General features: G+C 39.1%; 1 non-coding gene across 1 annotated transcript; it reads right to left on the bottom strand.

Moving 5' to 3' along the window:
* Positions 1-19064: 19064 nt before the first annotated feature.
* LOC136215905 (small nucleolar RNA R71) lies at positions 19065-19171 on the bottom strand. The gene has a single exon (XR_010682908.1). It is a non-coding gene; the product is annotated as a small nucleolar RNA R71 (small nucleolar RNA).
* Positions 19172-19464: the final 293 nt, after the last annotated feature.

A 19464-nucleotide genomic window follows, 5' to 3' on the forward strand; every position in this document is an offset into this window, starting at 1 on the left:
AAGCATATATTGGTGCTGTTAGACGAGGTGCCGCGGCCTAATCTCCCGGGCGGACCGGGGGGTGGACAACCTCATGGCGACATAAGCGGTGATTGGCGCCGAAAGCAACCAATCGCGTAATCAAGCTGCTCGGCAGGACCGGAGCTCGGAGATATGGAAGAGTCGCCACCCACGAATGGGAAAATGAACACCGATCCCTTGCGGGAGACCGGTGTGGGTTCGGGAAACTTAGGTACGAGCCGAGAAGGCTAGCTTCTTTCCGGAGAAAGGCTACTAGGCACCCCGACATCACCCGGTTATGAACCACCGGCCTCCTACTCAGCATGTTAGGCGATAACGGACTAATCGTATACTTCTTTAAGTTTAAAATTCATTTGAAACCCCTTTCTTTCTCTTTTTGGAAACCATTTTGAGCATATGATATTGAAAAGCCACATCAGTAAAGAATCACCCATTTATGTTTATACATACACAGAGAGGGGGAAGAAAGAAGTGATTTATTTACAACCGTATTTAAATGTTATGTTGTGTGTCTATTCTACATTAACTTATTTCCCCAAAACGATGTTTATTACATGGTTCGCACCTTAATCGCCGTTGGAAAGATTTAGGTACGTTTTAAAACCCCGTTTGATGAAGCTTACCCGAGTCGCCGTTGGAACGACTCGAGTAATTGAAAACGTTAAAGTAAAAGCCTTTTAATAAGAAAACGTGGTTAAACATACAAGTCAATTTTATTTTGTACAAATTCATTAAGAAAGCGATTCAAAATCTCCATTATTAACAAAGAAAACGATTTTGATTACAATGTTCGCTTAATCCGTCGTTGGAACGGACTAAGGTTTTAAAACGTGGTGTTTAGAAAACGATTTGAAATATCAACCAAAATGACTCTATTTATCTACATTAGAGATTTAAGAAAGCTCATTAGCTTAAATAATTTAATTGAAAACTCTCTTTTTGTGACTTATTTTCCCCACTTATTTAATGGACTCTCTAACTATTATAATTACATCAATAAACACATTTAGGCCCAAAATTTAATTTTTCCAAGTGAAGCCCATTTGAAACATGGACTTATAAATGACCAAAAGAAATAAAGAAAATAATATAGATATATATTTACACATTTTAGCCCAAGAGACATAAAATAAGAGTAAAAGAAAATATATTATCTAATACATATATAAGAAAGAATAATAAAAATAATATATTTATACTTTAAACATAAGAAAATAGTGAATGAAATTCATAAATAGGAAAATAGCCTTTATCACTCAAAATAATTTTATTTAACAATAATTAAGAGAACCCAAATATACCCCAAAACTATATATATATACATAACTAATATAATCCTAATGTCAAAAAGACTATATGTTCATCCCCCAGTATCTACTAATTATCTCCCGAAATGCCCAAGTAAATAACATTTAAAATATAATTTAATGTAATTTAAATGAATAATAATAAAAAAGAAAGTAATATGTACATATACAAAAAATTAGAATAAAAAATGGAATACCAATCTCCTAAAATAATTATATATGTTGAAGTTTTAAAACAATTTGAAAAGAATATATTACATTATTATATATTTATATACTAAGGATTAAAAGTCTAAAAGTTAAGAAAAAGGGACTGAAATGGCATTTTTTACATTTTGGCAGATTTACCGACGGAATATCCGTCGGTAAACAACATTTAGTGACAGAATTGGCAAATTACAGCAGCACTCCAATATTTTCCAGATTTATTCAAAAGCTTTAAATTAAATCTAATTCAATCGTTTTGGACTTCCGAACTACCAAAGATGGATCATAGTCGAAAACGGAAGTTCCTAAAACGATGTTTTTATTTTAAAACGTTATTTGAAAACCTCTTTTAAATTAAAAACTTATAATTACAACATTTTCGACACCCGAACTACCTTTTTATCGGATCACGGTTCGTATTGGGATATCCAAAACGAGGTTTTTATTTTAAAACAAAACCCGAGTTTTATTTAACACGAAACGAAAATTAAATAAATACGTTAATTAAATAAAACGTGACAAAATAAATAAATAACTAAAGGAATAAAAACTATAGCATAAAAAAAATAAATAGAAGGAGAGAATATAAAATAAAGAGTCTAGTCCTCGGATAATACCTTTGATTCGGTATCTGACAGTCGAAGCCGATTGATTCCACGAACCGCGAGCTCCCGATATTAATAAAAATTTAGTAAAAATTGAACTTAGGAAATTTGGAATTTTGGAGAAAAAAAATATTTTTCTCAAAAAAAAATCCACTCTCTCTCTCTCTAAAAATGTTTAGAGTGAGAAAGTTTTTCCCAAAAAAGCCCCCTCTTCACCTTGGGATCCGTGCCCTTATATAGGGAAACGGATCCCGGAACAATGGGCGACGCCCAAAAAAAATTGGGCGTCGCCCATTGTGGTTGGGCGGCCGCCCAACCTAGTGTTGGGCTACCGCCCAACCTTGTTGGGCGGCCGCCCAACCTTGTTGGGCGGCCGCCCAACATGAGTTGGGCGATCGCCCAACTTTCGTTGGGCGATCGCCCAACGGCGTTGGGCGAGCGCCCAACCCTCGTCGGGCTTCCACCCGACGCGTTGGGCGTTCGCCCGACGGGGTTGGGTACCCGTCCGGCAACCCCAGGGGCGTGCCCTCGCCGTCGGACGCGTGCACTCCGTGACCGCCGAGCGCGCGTTCCGCGCAGCTAGACGCTCGCGCGTCGCGGTCGCGGTCGCCGAACGCGCGCCTCGCGCCGCCAGGCACGTGTGCTCAACGGCCCACGAGGGCGGGCACCGCCAGCGGTCCCAGGCATTGCCCCGGGCGTCGAGAGCGTGCCACTCGCGGTGCGTCCGACGGACGCCGCGCGCACGTCTCGAGCCGTCAAGAGGGCGTTCGACCATCGTCGTCCGCGTGCGGGATGCCGTTGCGTGCCCGCGCCGTGCCGTTAATTTTTCTCAGCTTATTATTCTTTATATATTTTTCAAAACTTCCGGAATCAATCGCTTCGACCGTCTTGTTTCAGGTTTTCGTCACAGGTCCTCCGACTCGGTGTCTACAGTTGCCCCTACTTTTCTATTTTGATAGTGATGTGTGTGGTTCGAAAACGTTTTTGCTAACGTAACACATGCAATGTAAAACATATAAAAGTAAAAGTCACGTAACGAGTAGGAGGAAACATACCTGACCTTTGCGCTGCGCGCTCTGGCGTTGCTCTCTTACTGCATCAGACTCTGCTTCGGGCTGCACCCTAGTTCACGATCGCGGGGATAATGGCTAAATAGCTACCCTAGTTTATGACCGCGGGGATAATGGCTAAACGGCTACCCTATTTCAAGATTACAGGGATAATGGCTAAACAGCTACCCTGATTTACGACTGTGGGGATAATGGCTAAACCGCTACCCTATTTCAAGATCGCGGGGATAATGGCTAAACAGCTACCCTATTTTAAGATCACGGGGATAATGGCTAAAAAGCTACCCTATTTCAAGATTACAGGGATAATGGCTAAACTGCTATCCTATTTCAAGATTACGGGGATAATGGCTAAACAGCTACCCTGATTTACGACTGTGGGGATAATGGCTAAACCGCTACCCTAGTCTACGATCTTAGGTAAATATGGCTCAAAAGCAACTCCGGTCTGCGACCATGAGTCAGATGGCTCAAAAGCAACTCCGATCTGCGACCGTGAGTCAGATGGCTCAAAAGCAACTCCGGTCTGCGACCGTGAGTCAGATGGCTCAAAAGCAACTCCGGTCTGCGACCGTGAGTTAGATGGCTCAAAAGCAACTCCGGTCTGCGACCGTGAGTCAGATGGCTCAAAAGCAACTCCGGTCTACGACCGTGAGTCAAATGGCTCAAAAGCAACTCCGGTCTGCGACCGAGAGTCAAATGGCTCAAAAGTAACTCCGGTCTGCGACCGAGAGTCAAATGGCTCAAAAGCAACTTCGGTCTGCGACCGTGAGTCAAATGGCAAAAAAGCGGGTTCTGTTTCTGGATTTTCTTACCACACGGTTGTACTTTCTCACTAGAGCTATCATCTCGATGATTCGATGGGCACACGTCTGAGTCCGAAATGAAATAGACTACTGATTGTTTTTCTGTTGACTGTCGTCTGTATTTCGACTGGTGTCACTGTTCTGTAAAAATTAGCTGTTGTCTGGAATTGATGTTTTGACAATGTTAGTCACTGTCTGGGAGAAATGCAGGCTGAAACGGACTGCAAATCGGAGGTCTGTGCACCTGGTAATTAATTATTTACTTTTTACCTTTATGTCAAATCGTACTTTTTCACTATTTACGGGAATGCCATTCCCTTTTCCTATATAAGGTGGTGGGGTTTCATTTCAACCCCACACCTTCTCTCTCCTCTTTCTCTCACTAGACTTCAATTTGGATTATTCTCGGGATGGATTTAGACGAATGAGATGGCACTAGAGGCATGGACGAGGTTTACGTAAACCTGGATAGAGTGGATACCTTCCACGACCCTACAACACACTTGAGCAGGACACGCTGCAACGAGGTAAGTGGTTTCTCACTTTTATTTGATTTGAACTCTAGGCTTTAACATTCCTATACGAACATGATTTGCATGCTAACTCTTAGGCTGCTTTAGAGGACTTTAACTAGAAAACGTGAATTCCTTTATTTACACGTAACACCTGTTTGTTTTTGTAAGAATGCGCGCTATATGCATGTGAATAGTACCCTACGAATTTATGCATGTTAACAGTAAAAACGATGTGAATAGTAAAAATGTGAATAGTGCACGTGAGTAGTAAAAACGTGAATAGTGACAACGTGAAAAAACTTAGCTAATGCACGTGAATAGTAAAAACTAATCTATGCTCCTCGTCGCCGCAGACGAGAGTGGATCAAAGAATTGACCCAACCTTACGTGAAGGACCCTACATGAGAGATTTTTGCAGAAAATTGGTCCTAACTGACCGGATGTCTCTAGGTTAGAAAATGGAAGAATACCTAGTCTTAACGCGTTCTTTTCAATTGCCTGCTTTAGGAGCTGTATTTAAATTTTCTTATCTTGTTCTTTTTTAGTTCATTGAGATTTCGGGGAATAAATAAATACGTTAATTAAATAAAACGTGACAAAATAAATAAATAACTAAAGGAATAAAAACTATAGCATAAAAAAAATAAATAGAAGGAGAGAACATAAAATAAAGAGTCTAGTCCTCGGATAATACCTTTGACTCAGTATCTGACAGTCGAAGCCGATTGATTCCACGAACCGCGAGCTCCCGATATTAATAAAAATTTAGTAAAAATTGAACTTAGGAAATTTGGAATTTTTGAGAAAAAAAATATTTTTCTCAAAAAAAAATCCACTCTCTCTCTCTAAAAATGTTTAGAGTGAGAAAATTTTCCCCAAAAAAGCACCCTCTTCACCTCGGGATCCGTGCCCTTATATAGGGAAACGGATCCCGGAACAATGGGCGACGCCCAAAAAAAATTGGGCGTCGCCCATTGTGGTTGGGCGGCCGCCCAACCTAGTGTTGGGCTACCGCCCAACTTTCGTTGGGCGAGCGCCCAACCCTCGTCGGGCGTTCGCCCGACGGGGTTGGGTGCCCGTCCGGCGACCCCCGGGGCGTGCCCCGCGCCGTCGGACGCGTGCACTCCGTGACCGCCGAGCGCGCGTTCCGCCCAGCTAGACGCTCGCGCGTCGCGGCCGCCGAACGCGCGCCTCGCGCCGCCAGGCACGTGTGCTCAACGGCCCACGAGGGCGGGCACCGCCAGCGGTCCCAGGCATTGCCCCGTGCGTCGAGAGCGTGCCACTCGTGGTGCGTCCGACGGACGCCGCGCGCACGTCTAGAGCCGTCAAGCGGGCGTTCGACCATCGTCGTCCGCGTGCGGGATGCCGTTGCGTGCCCGCGTCGTGCCGTTAATTTTCCTCAGCTTATTATTCTTTATATATTTTTCAAAACTTCCGGAATCAATCGCTTCGACCGTCTTGTTTCAGATTTTCGTCACAGGTCCTCCGACTCGGTGTCTACAGGTGCTATTTTGAACGTTGAGCCTAAATTAGTACTTTTCCAAAAACCTTAGGCCTATTTTGATACCTTATCCCTAAAAGTAAACATCGTGTTTAGTTAATGGTCCTATTTGGTAAAGAGATTTTTGAGATAAAATTAGAGGTTTTGGTCACTTTAGTGGGTTTGACTAGTCATGTGTTTGGTGAAGAAATTATTGAAAGCGCTTTTTAAATTAAATTATTCCTTGATCTCTTTTAAATGACATTTTTGCCCCTAATTACTACTATTTAATTCCAAATAAATGTTTGACCATATACAAGGGTGGAGCCAGCCTGGGGGGCCGAAGCCCTTCCGGTCTCCGGCACCACCCTTGAGGAAGAGTTGGTTTATGTGTTTGTTAAGTTCAACTTGGTAAGTAAGAGGTGTGTGGTTCGAACCATCTGCTTCCCATATTTTTCTCCCTAATTTTAATTTTTTTTGGTTTAAATCAAATTCTAATTTTTTTTCACCTGTTATTATTTTTTTCCCCAATTGTAATTATTTTTGTTTAAATCTAAATCTAAATTTTTTTCTTCTCTTTTTTAATATGGGGCTTTTTCTTTTTTTCTTTTTTTTTGTTTTTAATTTAGGAGTTTTGGTTTAAGGTACCGTTGAATTTATAAAAATTTAAATGTGTCTATGTTTTTCACGTTGGTCATTTTTATTTTTTTAGTCAATTCACCAAAACGAAACAGTTTTATCATATTGGAAGCTAAAAAAATTTGCCCAGTCTATGCTTTTCACGTTGGTCATTTTTATTTTTTTATTCAACTCACCAAAACGAAACAGTTTTATCATGTTGGAAGCTAAAAAAATTTACCCAGCCCTGACGGACTGGACTTTGAAAAATTATCCACAACCGTAAAGCTAAAATTAGCCCCTCCATATATGAAATCCTGACTCCGCCACTGACCATATCCTTATTTATCATTTTAGATAAGTTAAATTTTATTAAACAAGTTTACATAAACCAGCTAGTTAAACCAATTAATTAAATAAACTAACAAAAAAATAATCAGCTAATGTAGTTAGTTAACAGCGGGCCGTTAATCGTCAAACAAGGATTAATATGTAAAAGCAATTCATATATTTAAAAATTTACAAACAAACCTTTTTTAGTTTACAAACTTCATCATCCCTTAATTTGTTATGACTTAATCATAAATAATACGTATGAAATTCTATCTCTCTTTTATTGGTGAGTTCTATAATAACGTCAAGGTATAGAAAAAATGTGCCTATATAGTCAAAGCACATTTATTGAAGAGAATAAAAAGGGGACATTCCAATTGACCATTCGGAGGAGTCATTAAATGGAATGGAGGAGGATATTCAACAACTTCCTCATCTTTCTATCATTTGAACTTTCTAGACTATTTTTTTTTTCTTTTTAGATCAATACATGAGTTACCAATGTTTGAACAAAACAAAGTGTCTTGTTATTTCTTTAAACTTGCTTGCCATTTTATATAAGTTCTGAGCAAATGTATCATTTTAAAGCAAGTTAGGAACTCTAATAAATCATTTTGAATAAATATAAGTAACGAATAAATTGTTTCAAGCGAGTTCTGATGACAAAACATTTAGGGGGCGTTTGGTTCACAAGGGGTAAGGAAAAAGGAATCAAGAAAGGGAAACTAAAGGAAATGAAAGAAATAAACATTCATACCTCTATGTGTTTGGATATGTTTAGAAAAAGAGAATGCAATTCCACCTCATTCCCTTTGTGGATGTTTGGTTCAAATAGGGAATCAAAACTATTTTTTTTCAATTGAAATAGAGGAAACTGAAATAAAATTAATCAAAGAAAATGCATAAATATTATATTTAAAAAGAAAATAATTATTTTAAAATAATTAAAAATAAATATTAAAACTGAATAATATGATAAAAGGAAAAAATTTGGTCAAAATTATTTTCAGGGTAAAAAGGTAAAAATAAATAAGTATAATGATCAAAAGTGAAATTAATCTAATAATAAAAAATATAAATAAATAAATATAAGGATTAAAAAAAATTAAAAAAAAGTAAAATTTAGTCAAAAAATATTTTTTGAGTAAAAAAACTAAAAATATATAATGAAAATGAAATTAATCCAAAGATAAAGAAATGCAAAAATAAAAAAAAATATAGAAACCAAAATAAAAATAAAAAAATAAAATAGAGAGTAAAGTAGAATTTTATAAGGAGTGTAGAGCCCCTAATAAATACCTTATGTAAGGTTTGGGTGTGATCAGTAGTCTTCCTTTCTATGGATTTGCTGTCTTGGAATGTTAGAGGAGCGGCTAGCAAGGCTACCCGGGTCCATGTTAATGATTTAATTAAACAGTTTAATCCTTCTTGTTTTATGTTAATGGAAACTAAGATTAGTGGAGTTAAAGCAGAGGAGGTGGTTAAAAAGTTTAGAAGCTGGAGTTGTATTAGATCGGAAGCTATTGGTCGTGCTGGTGGGATTTGGCTCTTTTGGAAGCCAGATCGTATTCATTTTGATATTATTAGCATTGATAAGCAGTTCATCCATTGTAAAGTGAACTTGCCTGGTAATAGTCCTTTCTTTTTTACCTTTGTTTATGCTGATCCTGTCCTGGTTAATCGTACTCGGCTTTGGGAAGCCCTCTATTCTATTAGTAGTAGTATGATGGATTATTGGTTTGTGGCTGGTGATTTTAATGATATTGCAGTGATGAGTGATCAGAGAGGGGGGGGGGGGCAATCACTATGTCAATCGTTGTCTGAATCATAAGCAGAACATGGATATGTGTGGACTGTCAGATTTGGGAGCCGCTGGTCATAAATTCACTTGGAAGCGGAATAGTACTTTTGTTCGTCTTGATAAAGTTTATGCCAATGTTTGTGCTCAAGTCAGATTCATTGAGGTTTCTGTTCTTAATTTACCGTTTCGACATTCAGATCATTGTCCTATCTTATTTAGACTGTGTAGAAGACTGCAGACGAAAGGGAATAGGCCGTTTAGATATCAGATGGCTTGGGAATCTCATCCTGAGTTTAAAAGTTTTGTGAAAGAGAATTGGAGTCCTCATTCCAATGTCTTACTAGCTTCGGAGGGTTTCAGAAAAAATGTTATTGCTTGGAATAGAAAGATCTTTGGTCATATTATCAGGAGGAAGAATAACTTGTTGAGAAGAATTGAGGGTATTCATAGGAGGTTGGAGTCTAGATATGATCATAGTTTGGATGGTTTTCTGAGAACCCTGCAGAAGGAGCTTGAAGCTGTCTTGAGACAGGAAGAGCTTCTGTGGTTTCAGAAGTCTAGGAAAGTTTGGATTAAGGATGGTGATCGAAATACCAAGTTCTTTCATCTTTCTACTATTATTAGAAGGCAAAGGAATAGGATTGATGCGATTAAAGATTGTAACGGGAATTGGGTCTATGAGAATGAAGAAATCCGTAATATTGCTCTTAACTTTTATAAAGAGTTATTCAAAGAAGATACTGTTGATCTTAGTAAAGCTTATTCAGTTATTACTTATCCCAGGATTGAGGAGGATAATTTTCTGAAAGCCTTCCAGCCCTTTAAGAAGGAGGAGATTGATCAGGCTATTTTTAGTATGGGGGCCACTAAAGCTCCGGGGATTGATGGCATTCCTGCAGGTTTCTATCAAAAACATTGGGATACTGTAAAGGAGGGTATTTATAAGTTTATTGAAGGAGTGTTTACTAATCCTGATAATATTAGGCATGTGAATAAAACCTTGCTTGTTCTGATTCCTAAAGTTGAAAAACCTTCTTATTTTTTACAAATGAGACCGACAAGCCTTTGTAATGTTATCTACAAAACAGTTACTAAAATGGTGGCTAATAGACTCCGTAATATTCTTCCTGATATTATTAGTCAGAACCAAGGTAGTTTTGTTCCGGGTTGACAAATGATGGATAATGTCGTTATTGCCCAGGAGATGATTCATTCTATGAAGATTAAGAAGGGTAGGAAAGGTATTGTGGCTCTCAAACTGGATCTTGAGAAAGCTTATGATCGCCTTGACTGGAGTTTTTTGCTTCAGTGTCTTGAAAAAGCAGAGATTCCGGAGAGCTGGAGGAAGTTAATTGAGGTTTGCATTTCTTCTCCTACTTTTCAGGTTTTGTTTAATGGGGATATGTCTGAGGAATTCTCCTCTTCTAGGGGTATTAGGCAAGGTGATCCCATGAGTCCCTTTCTTTTTGTTATAGCTATGGAAAGATTAACTCATCTTATTCAGGATGCTATTAATAGTAAGACTTTTCATCCGGTTGCTATTAATAGATTCTGTCCTGCTATTACTCACTTATTTTTTGCGGATGATGTTATGATTTTTGTGGAAGGGACTGAGGATCAAATGCGGGAGATTATGAGAATTATTAATTGTTTTTGTGAGGCCTCTGGTCAAAAGCTTAATATTCAGAAGTCTAGAATGCTCTGTTCTAAAAATATGAGTACTGGATTGTGCAAGAAGTTGAGTGATATTTCAGGTATTCCTTTAACCAATTCTTTTGGTAATTATCTTGGGGTTCCTCTCCATAGTGATAGAGTCTCTAAAGCTTCTTTTAAAGAGATTTTGGATAGAACCAATAACAAATGTGCTAATTGGAAAGCTAAGACTTTGTCTCTTGCGGGGCGTCTTACTCTTATTAAATCAGTCAACTGTGCGGTTCCTAACCATATTATGCAAGCCTGTAGATTGCCGGAGCCGGTCCTTAATGATCTGGATAAAATTAACCGCCGTTTTCTGTGGGGGAATTCTGGGGATAGTAAGAAGATTCATCTGGTCCCGTGGAAGGAGGTTTGTAAGCCTAAAGATAGAGGGGGTCTAGGGATTAGACAGGCTAAAGATAATAATAAGGTTCTTTTGATGAAGCTTCTTTGGAGAATGTGGCAAAATCCTTCGGCGCTTTGGGTTCGCTTACTCTGTGGAAAATATAGAAAAGATAAGATTTTTGGAGGGCCCAAAGATAGAGTGGTTAGTTGTTCCTTCCTCTGGAAAGGCCTGAGTTCTATTTTCTCAGAATTTTGTACTGGGATCGGTTGGGATGTGGGAAATGGTAAGACGATCAGCTTTTGGCATGATAAGTGGATTGGTGACAAACCTCTGTTAGAGGTTTGTAGCTCTCTTCCGCCTGTTAGTTTTTACAACTGGAAGATTGCGGATGTGGTTGATTCGGAAGGTGATTGGATTTGGCCTAAATTTGAGGCTTTCTTTAGCTTGGAGACTCTCCTTAGAATTAGAGGAGTTAAAATTAGTAACATGGAAGAGGATATGGATAATTTTTGTTGGGCTTCTACAAACAGCGGTGCTTATACTTGTAAGTCAGCCTTTGAAGCTTTTAGCAACGATGATGAGGAGCCTCATTCTGCTATTTGGAAGTTGATTTGGTCTTTAAAAGTTCCGTACAGAGTTAGAAGTTTCTTATGGCTTGGGATCAAGAACAGGCTTCTTACTAATTCAGATAGGAAAAGACGCCATTTGGTGGAGTCAGGAGATTGTAGCAGATGTAGAGGGCATGAAGAAACTATTTGTCATGCTATGAGGGACTGTGAGAGAAGTAAAGGTATTTGGAGTAAAATTCTCCCCAGTAATATGATTGATATGTTCTTCTCTTATTCTAATCTGGATTGGTTTCAGGATGGGGTCAGTGGGAAATTGCTTTCTAATCTTGACCATGGAGAAATCTTCTTTTCAATTGTCTGTCACCAAATCTGGGATTGGAGGAATAAGGAGATTTTTGAATCTGTTTCTATTAATATCCCTGACTTGGTGGACTTTTTTGCTAAAAAGGTCTACCAGGTTATTAATAGTTTTTTGGAAGATTCTTTTGATCGTTATGTTCAGAGGAAGTCTCTTCACTTTCTTTGCTAGAGAAGACCTCAAGAAGGGGTGATAAAGCTCAACACGGATGGATCTTGTCTTACTAATGGTAATATTGCTGCTGGTGGAGTCTTGAGAGATGATGGGGGTGCTTGGATTTCTGGGTTCTCGCATAATCTTGGCATAGGGTCCTCCTTCTTAGCCGAGTTGTGGGGTATTTATTCTGGTCTTGAACTGGCCAGCAGTATGGGGATTGTTAATCTGAGTGTTGAATCTGATAATCAGGAAGCTATCAGGTTAATTTCCAGCAATTTAGCTATTGGGATGAAAGGCAAAAATATTATTAAAGGGATCAAGAGGCTCTGCCATTCCTTTGCTTCTATCACTTTCTGTCATATCTTTAGAGAGCAGAACAGGGTGGCAGATCGTCTAGCGGCTACAGGTCATGAAGGAAGTTGGGGAGTCACTAATTATCCTGTTCCTCCGGCCTTTCTCTCCTCAATCCTTCTGGAGGATGTGGTGGGAGTTAGCTTTTCCAGGCTAATCCCGGGTTAGGTTTTGTTTTGTTTGTTTTTTATTTTTCTTATTCCTACCAAAAAAAAAAAGAAAGAGAGGGGAAAGGAAATAGAAAACCTTAGGGGAGTGGGGAATGGGGAATAGGTTAGAGGAGTAAACCTAAAACTGAAAAAGGGTAAAGGGAATAATTGAATTAGCAAAACAAACACCAACAAAGGGAATAAAGCCTCCCGTTTCCCTTACCCTTTCCTGAAACCCCAAACCAAACGCACATTCAGGAACCAAATATATTTTTAAACCAAGTTGAAAAACTAGTGATGTATTTAGAATTCTTTTAACAAACTAATTCACATTCACATTCACATCCTTTGAGTATTTAAAAAGTCATGTATCATCCTTAATTTGTATTCTTATGGAATCCCAAAATGTAATATTTTTGGTGATATAAGGAGGGCAGAGAACGTCCAGAAAACATAGGAAAAAAAACCAAGAATTCAAAATGAAAAGCTAGCTAGAGACTGTTGGTCCCGTGTAATGTAATATGATTAGTTCCAAGGGGGGTTAGGAACTAATGTAACTTTTTCGCTTAATAATGTTGACTTAATCGAATGTTTGATAGTTTAACTCGGCTTTAGGTCAGGAAGGCTGAGTGAGATGTGAGACAGCTTTAATCAGATACGGACTAGAGCTGTTTCAATATTGAGTTGAGAAATAACACTTTAAGTTAGTTTCCAACTCAGCACTCTGGTTACTCAGTGTCAGCTGTTACAGATTATTTACTGAGCAATTTTAAGCAAGCTACACATACATATATATATCAAGAGAAAGGGTTAGAAATTACTCAGCAGACTTATCCTGGTTCGGCCTCACCGCCTACGTCCAGTCCCCGGAATCCTTCCGAGCTTTTTCAATCCTCTACTGAGCTCTTTAAAGGTAGAGCACAAACCGTTTACAATAGCAACTGGGTATGCAAGAGTACCGTCCTCTATTCGTCTACTCAATCCTATCTACCACTGAACACTATAATCGAGTATTTAGATTTTCTCTACCACTAAGTACTATAACCGAGTACTCAGCTTCACTCTTCTAACCTTTTACAAATGATAAGAAATTGTTCTTAATACAACAAAGAACACTTTAGATGACAGAATCAATCTAGACTTTTACACAAAGATTGGAATTTGGTGTAAGAGCTTGCTTTTTCTTTTCAGACACCTTCTATTTTGGATTATCACTCGGTGGAGATTTTGCTTGTCTGTATGTATATGTCTTGTATGTGTCTTTTGATCCAAGTGATGATTTGGCCTATTTATAGCAATCTTTGGGCTTCAATGATTTGAATCCCGACATAGCCGTTGTGGGAACAACGGTCTTCTTCATTATCACGTGGTCAGCTTCCAAAGCTGCAGGCCAATCCTGTCTTCTAATTTTAGCAAGAGCCAGGTTTGCCAGATTCGTCTTCTTGCGCCGGGTTTGTCTTCTTGCGCCAGGTTTGTCTTCTTGACAAAAGTCAGACGGTCCATGCATCTCGAAAAGATCTTTAAAACAGATTTCCAAGACTTCTGATTTATGTCAGACCTTGTCTGCCAAGTTGACGGATCATTAACGCTGACTTGATTATTACTCAGCTTGACTCAGTGGCTTCGCCTTCAAGCTTTTCTGAAGAAGACATTTCTTTTCTGAATGCTGAGTTGCATTCTTACTTAGCGTCTGCTGTGTGACTTGCTTATGCTGACTTTGTTCTGTCTTTCTTTTATAGACTTTCAGTTCATGTTCTCGTTAGTTAACTTACTCAACATTGAACAAAACTCATTAGTACAATTAAATCAAAGCACTTAAATTTAATTGTTTTAATCATGGGAATAATTTTGTCAAATCAAAATCATGTGGAAATGTGTTTCAACAAACTCCCCCATTTTGATGTTGGCAAAAGTATTCAATTAAGGAACTCAGTGTTGAGCTTTCCCATGATAGTTGACCTTTTCTATTCTTCTGAAATTACTCCCCCGTAAGGGTTGCATCTACTGACTTAGTTCAATTCTAAAGCTTCCAAGATTTAATCGAAGTGAGCCAAAGGTCAGCTTTCAGAAGTAGATCAATACTTGGAACATTTAGTCATTTACTCAGTTTTAATACTTGGTTAAGTTCAGGTATCAGAGTTAGGTTCAGTTATCAGAGTTGAGGTATACTGAGTATATTTTACTTGTTTAATTTTTATGTTCACAAGTTTTAAGTTGTTGTTCAATGAGTAGTTATATGAGATAGATCAGCACATAAACACAGCAAGTAAGCATCGCATATATAAAGATAGTTTGGATAAAAGATGCTTATATATGTAGATAGTCAGCTCAACAAAGATAAAACATGCCAGATACAGATTGCAAGTTTCAAGCTTAGTCTAGTTCTAGTTCTACTTCTTGATATTGACTTGAACTTGGTTAGTTTTGGCTTTGGGCTTGGAAGTTCTTTGTTGCTGACTTTGGTTGCCGGGGACAGCAGAAGTTGAGCCAGGAGGCTTCTGCTGAGTTTGACGTTGAGTTCCGTCAGCTGGCTGCTTGTTTTTCTCCCCCGTTTTGCCAGCATCACCAGACGGAAGGGGAGGAGCATAGAATGTTCTCTGTTGAACAGGACGAGTTAGTATGTTGGAATACTGTTGCATGTTACTCGTAATGTCTTTAAGACCCTTAAAGACCTGCATCCCATCGGCCATACTTGAAGAGGGTATTTTGATGTGTGCGCTGAGCATACTGAGTAAAAACTCAAGTGACTTCCCAACCCAAGTAATAGAGTCCGTCATTCGCACATAGGATTGATAGTACATTTTGAGCATTGCGGAATCATACGAATAATGCTGAGCATTGATGTGCCGAACATGCGCAAGTGTTGACCGGGTGCAGTGAAGTATGTCATTCGTCTTGACCTGGTCAGTGTCCATTTCCTCTTTGCTCAAGTTAAGTAGGCGTATAGCCTCACCAATTTGTTCTATGGGGCATTGAGAAGTGGAGGAGATAAGTTCACGGGCCCCTATTAGCTCGGTGGTCAGCTGAGTGAAATGTTGAGTGACTTCAGCAGAAGTTGCCGATGATGAGTTCACAGCAGATAGGGCATTGATTTTCCCTTCGATGGAGTCCATGTGATTCACCATCATTAGCTGAAGTTCCGCCAGCCTGACCATGAATTCTTGCTTGGGCTGCTGAGAGACCAAGGAGGTCATGACACTCATTAGCTCCTTAAGAGCTTTGAGTTCGATCAAAAGTTGCGTGACGGATGAAAATTGAGTAGACTCAGCAGGAGCGGTCCCAGCAGCATCGGCTTGAGACTGATCTATAGCTTGAAGAAGCAAATGGGTTGAGTTGATGATCCTTCAGCCTGACTCAGAGGCATTAAGGAAGTTGTAAGAATCATCATCAGTCTGGTTCTGTGTAGTCTCAGTGGCCGTTTTCTGGTTAGCAGCAGGTGGAGAATTTTGATGCTGCCCAGAAGTAGAAGTGCCAGCTTGATCAGTTGCTGCACTTTTGTTATTGAGGCCAGCAGCAGGAGCTGACTGGCTTTCTAACTGCTCAGTAGAGGAAGGAAGTGGTTGCTCAGCAGTATTATTAACCTCCTCAGGGTCAGTCTGAAGTTGACTTGGAATCTGAGGTTGAGTCAACTCAGAGCTGTCTTTAGCAGGTGGATTTTCCTTTGCTAACTTAGTGTGGTGAGCAGCTGGAACTTCGAGCACTTGCTCAGTGGAAGGTGGAGCAGAGGTGTTGGCAGAAGTTTGACCCTTAGAGACTTGTGGGTTGGCTTGTTCCTCAGCTTGAGAAACAGAGGCTTGTTTTTCCTTGACTTGGTCCGGAGTGGGTTCAGTGATGTCGGTGAAGAATTGGAATTGAAGCCCGGTTAAGTCTGTGATGGGGTCCCTCAGTGGAGATTCATCCAACAAGTCTATGACGTTGGGCTTTTGCGCTTTTCTCTTAAACCGATTTTTCGTACTGCCCTTTTTAGCTTTGGATTGAGGAGAAAGGTCAGCAGCAATGGACTCTGAGGACTCAGAAGAGAGGTCAAGTCCAAGATCAGTATAAAGGTTCTCTACAACCTTGTCCTTCACTGGTGACACAGCTCTTTTTTCATCAGCTTGCTCAGCAGTAGCTGTGTTACTTGGTCAGCAGAACCCATCTTATCAACTTGAGGCTGTTCGTTAGTGCAGCCTTGTTCTTCCTCCTGAGGAGTCTTTTCCAGATCAATCTCCTGAGCTCGCAGGAAGTGAGTATCCTCGGTGATGACAAAGTCGAGAGGGGCAGCTTCCAAGGGTGTCATCCCAGAGGTCTTCTTCCTCTTTAGGGGTTGCTCAGGAGTCTTCTCGCTTTCCTCCTTAGGGTCAGCTCTCTTCTTTCCTCAGCTGACTCTGGCTCAGAAGGAGCAGCTTTCTTCTCACCAACCACCACTCTGATTTTCTTTACAGTCTTGTTAATGTCTTTGGTTAGTGGGGTTGAGGACTGGTCAGCTTTCCTCTTTCTTTCCTGCCTAGTTGTTAAGCCCAAAATATACCTAAAATATCATCGATAATTACATCAGTTTTGCTTCGAATTCATACTATTTATACCTGTTTAGAATACTTTTACTTTCGGATAGGTTTCTTTCTTACAAGGTACCGAAATATTTGGTAAAATCCAAATAGGAACGAAAAGAGGTTAAAAACAGAAGAAAAACCCTACAAAAGGAGCTAAAAACGACGAAGATCAAACACGCCAAAACGAGGACGAGGACAAAGTCGAAGAAATGGAAAATACTCCCTGTCGCGACCGAGAATCCTCCATTCTCGGTCGCGACACGCGTCACCAGCTTCTTCCCTTGACGATTTCGAAGACCAAATATTTGCTCCCCCATTCTCGGCCGAGAATTTGCATCCTTGACAAGTTCAGAAATCCCTGGAGAGCCATTCGCACACATCCATTTTCGATGAAATGCGTTCGTTCGGGTGGATAAAAACATCCCTTCGCAGAGGATACGACCCTTCACAACGGACACGACACTTCAATCACGACTCTTCAACATCTATAAATAAAGAGTTGATGGAGAGTTGGAGAGATAGAAAAAAAAGAAGATTAGTATAGAATTAATGCAGGAATTCTGAGTCAAGCGATTCAGAGTTTAGAGTTCGTTTCTGTAAAAAGCAATATGATGTACACACATTGTTTATTAAATAATTACAAACACAGTAGCGTTTAGATTTGTTCATATTAGTTTACATTTTGGTAGTAGCCGACCGTATCTCTATTACGAAGTTACAGTGAGAAGATTTAGTAGAGGATCCGCCCCTGAGCCTGACAAACTCTAATGAAACCCAAGGAAATGGTTGACAACCCGTTCACTTGCAAGCCGTCGAAAGTTTCCATGCTTCTTATTCTCTGTAAACTTGTATCAAATTCATATTTCATCTAATAAAGTTCATTCTATTCGATAGATTTTTATGTAGCACTTTGGTAAATGATTTGAAGTGAGTTCTGGTGTTTTCATTAAAACGTAGTTAAATTCAAAATCTTTACAAGGAAACTTTATTGAACAGTTAGGCAAATTGATATCATCAGTAGAGTATCAATTTGGTTAAGGTAGCGATCTAACCCGACCGTAGGAGGATTGACTGCAGTTCAAAGCCCTAAAATTAGAGGAATCGACGTTTATTTCATTGTTATAATTTATACAAAGTTTAAAGTTGTTTTCTTTGCTTAATGCAAACGAATACATTTGTTTACTTTTCTAAAGAACTAAACGTTTCTGTTTTATAAATTTATCCTTAAATCAGAAGTGATTTCTAAACATTCGTTATACTCTAATCTAATTCTTACTCTAGCAATTTCAAAACCAAATTCAATTAAACGATTTTACATATTATAAACCTTAAAAGTAAATCTAACTGATTCATAATAAGTTTTCGTTAAAAAGCATTCCATGTGGGATCGATATCTTTTATTACTACAAGCGTATACCGTGCACTTGCGGAAATCGCTCAACAAGTTTTTGGCGCCGTTGCCGGGGAACGCTAAATTTTTTGACAAAAATTTAGATTTTTCATATTTTAATTCAAATCTAGGTTTATTTATACTTATTCAAACTTTTATATTTTATTTATTTCAAATTACTAACATATTTATTTTTCAAAATTCTGTTTTGAAGGTAGTTTCGGTTCGTGCGAAATTTCAAGTTCATGCGCAGTTCTCGAAGTTCAGGCATTCCACCAAAACCGCTAGACCCAGAAATTGAAAAAACGGTTAAAAAGAACAAGAAAGACAAAAAAAAAAACAAAAACAAGACCCCAATAAAAATCAGAGTTACTGAGCCAGAAATTATGGCCACACTTATGGATTACGCTAGGCCAGGAGTGGCCGGTGTAACAAACAGCATAGTTAGACCCCAAATAAATGCAAACCAATTTGAAATTAAGCCAGCATTGCTTAATATGTTGCAAAATAACGTAACATTTTACGGGTTGCCTAACGAAAATCCTAACACCCATTTGACAAATTTCTTAGAAATTTGCGACACTTTTAAAATAACAGATGTGACTGCGGAAGCAATCAAACTTCGCCTTTTTCCTTTTACTTTGAAGGATCGAGCCAAAGAATGGTTAACTTCTATGCCAGCCGCAACATTTGAAACTTGGGAGCAATTAGTCCAAGCGTTTTTATCAAAATATTTTCCTTTAGCAAAAACCGCAAGAGTTATAAAAGAGTTAACGTCTTTTTCTCAAAATGATAATGAAACTCTTTATGAGGCTTGGGAACGTTTTAAAGAACTTCAACGTTTATGCCCACACCACCAATTGCCCGCTGAACTTTTAAGGCAAACATTTTATAATGGATTGAATCCTACAACTAGAGGTTCATTAGATGCTATGTCTGGAGGGTTATTCATGAAGAAAACATCGGCCCAAGCAAGAGAACTTTTGGAGGAAATGGCAATCAACAGTAGTATGTGGCCCGCGGAGCGTGGACATATACCAGTGGCGAAACCATCATCCTCAACTACATCATCAGTTAAAGGTATAATGAATCTTGATCCAGTTGCGATGTTGCAAGCCCAATTTTCTGCCTTATCGCACAAAATTGATAGGTTTA

The sequence above is a fragment of the Euphorbia lathyris genome, chromosome 1 (genome assembly GCF_963576675.1).
Source record: "Euphorbia lathyris chromosome 1, ddEupLath1.1, whole genome shotgun sequence".
Classification (NCBI taxonomy): Eukaryota; Viridiplantae; Streptophyta; class Magnoliopsida; order Malpighiales; family Euphorbiaceae; genus Euphorbia; species Euphorbia lathyris.